This window comes from Bactrocera neohumeralis, chromosome 5 (genome assembly GCF_024586455.1).
Source record: "Bactrocera neohumeralis isolate Rockhampton chromosome 5, APGP_CSIRO_Bneo_wtdbg2-racon-allhic-juicebox.fasta_v2, whole genome shotgun sequence".
Lineage (NCBI taxonomy): Eukaryota > Metazoa > Arthropoda > Insecta > Diptera > Tephritidae > Bactrocera > Bactrocera neohumeralis.
In genome coordinates, this window is record NC_065922.1 from 3,074,541 (window position 1) to 3,082,967 (window position 8,427).

The following is an 8,427-nucleotide window of genomic DNA, read 5'->3' on the forward strand; positions in this document are numbered from 1 at the left end:
ATTACTTATTTATTGCTGGAATATTAACTTTTTGATGTTATGGGTTTGCCCTTTTTAAAATTAAAAAGAGTTTATTGTACAAGTCGGTCCTGTCATCTTTTTAGCACCGGAAATATTTTTTCACACTTGGCTGAGTATTATGCTTCTTCTAGGTCTTGAAAATACTAATTCTTGTCCTCTTATCTGGATGCATTTTATTCAAATGATTTTGTAGTCTTGAAGGTCATTTTTTTCGGAAATGCTTTAAAATAAAAAAAAAAAGGGGAATTGAAAGGGGATAAAAGAGGGGATGTTTTTAAAAATAAAAAAATTTTAATGTTTCTTTTTTTTTTATTTTTAAAAATGTTTTTGGTTTTTAACTTTTTATTATTTAAAGAGTTTTCCGTAAATATTTTTTATAAACATATTAATTTATAATAATTATATGTTTTGAAAGTTAAAAAAAATGAAACTAAAAATATTATTCAACAACGATTTCCGAACTTTTTCCCGATATTTTTGGGTTTTTTCCTTTCTTTTTGTTCGGGGATAATTCGGTTGACCTTAATTCCAAGTTTTGTTTAAAAACTTTAACCGTGCCCTACACAGCTACCACCCAGCTACATCGTCGAACCACCCACCCTACACCTTTTTGGGAAATGATTATACCGTATTATGATAAAATGCCCAATACAGATTGGCAATGGCAATATAAAACTTACCACTTGGTTTTAATACCCACTGCTTTTGGGACGCAATATATATATAAGTATGTGGTTGTTCACTTCACGTTAACAATTTTATTAAAGAAACAGAAAGGTTATAATAAAAGTCTCCTGGCCACCAGTGAAGGTGGCAATGTATATAGAAAAATGGATTATGTATGATAGATGTATTGAATTAGTGGACTCCATGGTCGGGTACCAGTGGAGGTGTATATGTTCTTATAAAACGATGTGGTGATGATGTGTTGGTTCAGCTGCTGCGCGTACAGGATCTCCAGATGAATAACAAATGATGTTTTAGATGCGTCGAATAACGCCGGATGAAATAGAAAATGATGTTTTAAATGCGTGCGGAATATCGCCGGATGAATAGAAAATGATGTTTTAGATGCGTCGAATAACGCCGGATGAATAGAAACTGATGTAAAAAATTTTTTTAACCGCGTGCCGAATATGCAACTAGTATAACGTCCGCCGATGTGTACGTCTCGAAAACAAGTGATCGAAGAAACCACGCTGCTTTCAGGACGAGCCCTTTTTTGCTCGTTGGGCTGTGGAGAGTTATGGTGGGTTGATGTACGGCGTGTATTGGTGTGTGTGTGTGGGTGTAGACTGCGGCTTCCAACGATGTTGACAATGAGTGCGGTCTCCAAGTGTGGAGAGTGTGCCAGTGTTGCTTTTTGCGTGTGACAGAGTTGCTTTATGAGTGGTGTGGTGTAGGGGGGTATGAGAGCGGAAAGCTAACTCATTTAGCCAACGTTTGACAGTTAGTATTCTATAAATTCTATCCTGTCGAGATGCCCCGTTATGAAACGGAGCGACCGATTGACATGATTTTAATTTTTTCTATATTCAATAAAATAGGACAGATATATGAACTACGCGGAGAGAAATATAGAACCGAGTTTGAGCAATCTTTTAATTCATATTAGTTGATGTTCACAAGTTGTTGTTGAGAGTCGAGAGCTCATGTAGTCGTTGTCTAAAAGGCCTCCTAGCTAAATAAAATTACAAATAACCCCCCAGACCTCTACACAACGCCTACATTTTCTTTCTGGGTCTCTTACCGCCCCCCTTGACACCTGCAGCGCCCACAAGGGGGCATTATCGCCCACTTTGGGAAACACTGATCTAGAGCGACGATAACTTCATTTTGAAGTAATAATAATCGTTCAACAGTGTGATTAAGCAGGGCTTGCAAGTCTACTACTGCTAAGTTTTCGAAAATATGAATGCTCTCTGTTCTAGGATAACATTTCTTCTTTGCAGATTGAACACCAGTGTATGAAGGAACTATTTTTGAAGTGGATTTTTTAACAACATTGTACTAATGACGAGTTAACTGAGCTTCAATCAACACCACCAATGCTTCTTCATTACTCATTTTCGTTACTTTTGACTCGTGAAAACTTTGTATATATTTAGAAGCCCTTGATGCAGATGCAGTTGTCAATTCATGGACAAGCTTTGATGCCTCAAGATTTCCTGAAGCTCTTAAATTTACCTGTGTAGCGAAAGCCAACATGGAAAGTAAAGTTTTTTCCCGTAGATCTTTAGTTTTTTTATATTTAGTGCGTTGCTCAGATAATTCAAAGGATGTCTCTTTCCGACCACGCTTATTTCCTCGGCAGCTAAAAAGAGCAATGCCCGAATCTAACCAACTACGATTTGCTCTGAAAAAACGCTCTTCTACTCTGTGTGATCGTGTCCAACGAGACTTAAAGTCCACGAAAAACATTCTCACTCGGTTATCAAATTCATCCATATTGTCATCTGTGGGCTTAAATCGTTTTTTCAACTCACCTTTTAAATATTGGAATCTTTCTTGAAAATTTTGGCAACTTGAGTTCCGCATAATATCATATAGGGTCTGGCGTGTTATAAAAAGCGAATTAGAATTTACTCCTAAAATGAAAAACAATTTTTTTTAAAGAAAACCCGAATTAAGTTGCATTCCCTTCCACCATCTTTCGTTTGTAAACACTTCTGTTATCTACGTGACATCTAGGTTGCTGACAATATTATTACAAGAACAGTCACATACATGCATGTAAAGAAGTTCCGTTCTTTATTACATATGATTCATAAAGAAAACAAATTACCTGCAATAAGAACAACAACAAATAACATTAAATGACTTCGGTACATACATTTTTCCATACTTTAGTAAGCTTGTTCTTACATTATTGCAATGAGTTTATGATGAAAAGTTAAATATTTTAAAAAAAGCACAAAAGGGCAACTTTTCTTTTTTTGAATATTAGTCCAATATGCACAGATTATGGTAAATGCAAAATTATAATATACACTCACGCACAAAGAAACATATGTATATATAAACATGAAAAATACCAACTTTTTTAAGGTTTAAAACAAAAATCAATTAAAAATATAAACACACTTTTTTTCAAACCCAAATATACAATATAAACTATTGAACTACCTGAGGTTGAATGTTCCATATTAACTTTAAATCTTTCTTTGGAAATTATTACGAAAAAATACTTTAGTCACCGACGAAATTACACAAATCACCTCTTGCTAACAAACTTGTTATAAGTAGTCAACTTTGTGAGCTTAGTGTTGGAAAACAGTTAAGGAAAGAACAAAAATACTTTAAGTTAGTGATGTGAAATATTGTCTAATTTTACGTGGTACCAAATACATCAAACATATTTCAATTTCATTTTTTGAATCACGTAAAACCAGCGACGACTACGTAAAGTATGGTGTACTTCAATCGATGATAATGCTATACCAAATTCCTGCCGCAGCGCTAGTTTTAGTGAACTCCAACTGCTTATTCCTCTTTGCCGCACCCTTCAACAGTTGTTTTGCGTAGATGAATTTCTGCAGCTCGTTCCAACGCACTGCTGATGCGTTTGCCTCAAAATCCTCAAGCCATTGTTCGAAACTTGGACGACCTGTTCCTTTAAACGAAGTCATTGAGTCCTCAACATCGCGAAGAGTAAAGTTGTGGTATTCGACTCTAACCTCACGCACACTTCGTTGGCTTGCTACCTCTTCCACATCAGTTTCGGAACCGTCACCCACAGTCAGGCCGAAATGCTCCATCAGTCTGTCTTGTAGTGTCGCTTTCCGTCCAATAGTCGATAGCCCTAAATCGCCTAACCTTGCCTTCAGACCGTCAACAGTCAGCTCAAAAATTTCGCTGCGGTTCATAATTTACAATGTTGTACAAAAATCCATAATATTCTAAAAATCTTAATTTTAATAATAATATTTCCTTTTAGCTTGCGTTATAATATTCAATATAATTCAATTCGATCGCAATATCCGCGTTTAAAATTTCCGTGTACAATTTGTTTGTTAAACGAATTTTATTACAATATTCGTTTTAATCTTTCGCATACAGTTTTTGAAGTAAAATATTTTCTATAAATCGAATTTTATTACAATATCCGCATTTAATTTTCTTATATACATACTTATATACATATCTCACGTAAGAATTTTTAAAAACGTATTTTCATGAATAAAAGTTTGTTGCGATATTCGCCATAAATTTTCACAAAAATATTCAATAACTTATTTTACGTTATTCAAAAAATGTACAATTGTACATCATAAGACTTAGCTTTTTCTCCAATGAAATGTAACGCCACCTCCAACGATGTACTGTACTTTACCGCACACACTGTATATGCCCGCCGTTACTGCTGCTACTGCTGCTGCTGCTGCTACTACTACTTTCACCGACGCTGCGCCTTGTTGCTAGCGCACCTCTCGACAGCCAAGCTGTACCACTCCTCCGTTATGCGGTTTGAGTACTGCAATTTTTCGCACACCACGGACCACTTGTAGAAATTAACGCGTTTAAAATGTATCAAAAATTATCAATTACTAGTATAACCGCAAAGAAATAATTGCAATGGCCGTCCGCTGTGATCTGCTGTAGTCTTGCGTGGTCCGTGGTTTCCGGTGGTCTGTCTGTTTGTCTGTCCTTAATTCGTCTTCGTCCCTACTGTTTCGTTGTCATTCCAGTCCGTTCGCTGCTGTCACCAGTGATGCCACTGAAAAATTTTTTTTGTAAACATACAAATTCAAAAAAGTAAGCAAACTGAAAAAAAAGTAAGCAAAAATTTTTTCAAGTTCACTTTAATTTATAATAACAAAACGTATGCTTATAAATATAAGTAACAAAATAAAGATAACCATTCATTAACATTTTAAATAAGTAGGTAACTAAAAAAAATGTTTAAAAATAAAGTTACTTTTTCAAAAAGTAATAAATTCGGTTTACAGTTGCGGTCAAAATAATAGCAAAATTATTATATTTATTTATTTATTTTAAAGAATTTTCATTTAAAACATAGTTCGATGCATAACAGATACAAAATAAATACAAGTTTAAAGATTACACAAACTTTACCAAAAATAATCAAATTTCAAAAACTTCCAATAGAAATTACAAACTTTTTATTCAGAATTTTCAGAGATTTCGGAAATGCAATTTGGCTTAAAAAACTCAAAATTCTAAAACTTAACGGTAGTTTTCAGCGACTTGAAACTTGCATTTAATTGTACATAAATTTTATGGGCATACTCAACAACTTTTTGAAATTCTGAATAAAAAATTTGTAATCTTTTAAAATTTTTTTTAAATCTGATTATCTTTTGTAAAGTTTGTATAATTTTGCATATTTCTTCTATTGGTAAATAGTTTTCTTTTTCGTGGAAATTAATATTTTCTAATGATTCCAAACCGCTTACATATTCAATTTTCATGAAATTGCTTAATAATAGTTTGAAAGTCGTGTCCAGATGGGAATATAAATACGGCAAGCGAACTTTTTCCGATTGAAATTCCCTGTTGAGATCATTTATGATTTTGAGGATATATGATAAAAAAAAAGTAGGTTTTGATTTCAGGATCATTCATTTGCACTGCCATCTCATTGGCTTTGATTCCATTTACTTCCAACACAGAGTCTAAAAAATATAACTGTAATGGATTCCACTGTTCTATTATTCTGTTTATGACTGCTTCCAGTGAAAGCCATCTGTTGTTCAATTTGACCAGGCAGTTTTTTACACGCGTAAGCGGAACATAAATGTAGTGAATGGCAAGAACATTTTAAATAAAACAAATTAACATCGTTTCTAAACTTTCCTGCTAATCCATTTACCTCTGAAGCCATTACATTTGCGCCATCGGTGGCGAGACCTATGATGTTCTCTAATGGAACGCCCTGTTCGTTGAAAAATTCTTTAATACTTGAATATATACTTGTTGCATCTGCATTTACTACGCTGATTAAACCCAAAAATTTGTCGCTTATTCTTTTAGTCAAATGGTCAAAATATCTCGCAATTAAGACTAACGATTTCTTCGTTGATACGTCGGTAGTTTCATCAACAATGAGCGAAAATTTTATTTGTTTTAATTGATCCACAATTTTATCCCTTGCCTTATTACCTAAATAAATAAATAAATATTTTCTTGTGCAAAGAGGAAGAAAATGTGTATATACATATATTACCTAAAATTTCCGCTACATTTGCTGACTTGGTTCTTGCCATTTGAAGAGCAGCTGCAATTTTTGAGTCCGGGCAGCATTCTTTAATAAGAGACGGCAAAGAATCCATCAACAGAAATGGCAAATTATGACATATCAAAAACATGACCAATGTCAGTTCAGCTTGACGCACTTGCTGGGAAAGTTGCTGCTTTTCCACATTCATGCATGATTCGATGTTCACTTGATCTTTTTTACGCTCAACATTTTGCAAGTGGCAGGATAAATTAGAATACTTGTTTAAGTACGTCACGTTATTTGCAATTTTTTTTTTCGCAGGCTATACAATAGCTGGACCCATCGTTGTCTTGCAGCCAAGGTAATTTACTTAGCCAAGCTGACCTAAACTTTCGTTTAGTTTTTTTTGCTTGTGCTTCATGAGTGTCGCTATCAAGTATGAAAAAAATAAGCGTTTGGAATATAATAATGTAGATTTTAGTTTATTTGAATGTAGCTTTAAGTTTATTTGAACAAGAAAATGTATTTTAATTAAAAGTGAACGAAAAATTCAAAAGTAACAAGGCTTCTTTTTAATGCTCGATCAGTCGCGCTCGCCGTCTCTTCTCCTACTCGTCGTCCTCCATTCAGTGAGTTGATGCAGGATAGAGTTGCCATCCCACAATAATGTTTCCAAAAAACTAACCTGCTTTCACTATCAGATAGTGGGACAATTATTTCCGATGTCTCTGACGGCTTGTTTTTCTTTAATCAAATACCTATTAAAGCATAATTGATAAATAAATTAAAACTATGAATTACACTTTTACTCACCTATCCATAAATGCTACTTTATTAGTTACAGCAGCACAGTATACAAAAGTAAAAAATTTACATTGCCGCCACTTGCATCAATAACGGGATTATAGCTTCTTCTTAATAAATAGCTACTTTCTTCAAATCATAGCACAGCATACAAACGTCAAAAGTGAACAGTGCTGCCACTTGCATCAATAACATCCCTTCCAAACGGGTAGCTGTTAGCAAACGTGTAAGCGACTTGTTATTTGTTACTTTTGTTCAGAGAGTGGGAAAAAAATAACACATAGCTATTTGATGTTCAATGGTTATCTCGCTCTAACCAATAGCAAATATCGCATGCTGCCTTGTTCTAACAGAATACATGCATTTGTTAGCAAATCTCTTCACAATATGTTACGGGTAACAAATTCTTTTGTTAGCGCTTAGCTTACCTGTGTGTTATGGATAACAAAAAGTATTTGTTCCCCGAATATCTGATAGTGTTATTACTTTCGTTATCAATTTGTTACCTATAACATATAAGCATGTTAGCAAGAACAAGCAGTAACAAGATTATCTGTTACCCATTTGTTACTTCTAGCAAATTCATTTGTTTTAAATAAAATTCAATTTTTTTTTATTATTTTGCTTTATTTAATAATAAAATCAAAATCAGATATTTAGTTAAATTAATAATATGCCTATTATTATTGCATAAAACTAGAAACTTCAACTTAGAACTAATATATACAACTTAAAACTAATATATGCAACTTAAAAGTAATTTATATGTATAACTTAAAACTAATATTTACAACATAAAACTAATATGTACAACTTAGAACTAATATTTACAACTTAAAACTAATACGTGCTCTTCATATGACATAGGCAGTTTCAAAGCGAGCTCCACGTAATGTTCGTCCTCCAAGTCACGGGTAATGCGGATAATCGAATGATGCATCTTTGTCGCTATGACGCGGCATTCGCGCAATAACTTGCTTTGTGCCTGCACCTCGGCCTTTTCTGGCATTTAGAAAATTAAATTATAAAAATTAGCTTCTGTTTTAATTTGGTAATGTAATACTGCGTTACTTACTTTGTCTGTTAGGGACTTTTTAATGGCAGTGAGTCGGGTCTCAATCGCATCCAGCTTCTGGATTACATCTGAAAAACATAAATGTATTTGTATAAAGCAAATACTAATACATACATTTATATAATAATACATTATACCTGCATGGCCGCCAGAAGATGGTGACGGTACCACAATTTGTGATGGTTTACTCGAGGAGCGCAAACGAGGTTGCAAGATATTTTTTTAAACACTTTATCTGTAAAAAAATATTATTTAAAAATGAAAAATATTTATGTTCAATACAACCTCTATGGGGGCTCAACGGTTGTGAGCATTCAACTTTGGAATCCATTTCTTCCACGAGGTC

The 8,427-nt window shown here is 33.8% G+C and overlaps 1 pseudogene; it reads right to left on the bottom strand.

The window, feature by feature from the left end:
- Window positions 1-5,476: 5,476 nt before the first annotated feature.
- On the bottom strand, window positions 5,477-8,015 carry LOC126758131 (uncharacterized; annotated as a pseudogene).
- Window positions 8,016-8,427: the final 412 nt, after the last annotated feature.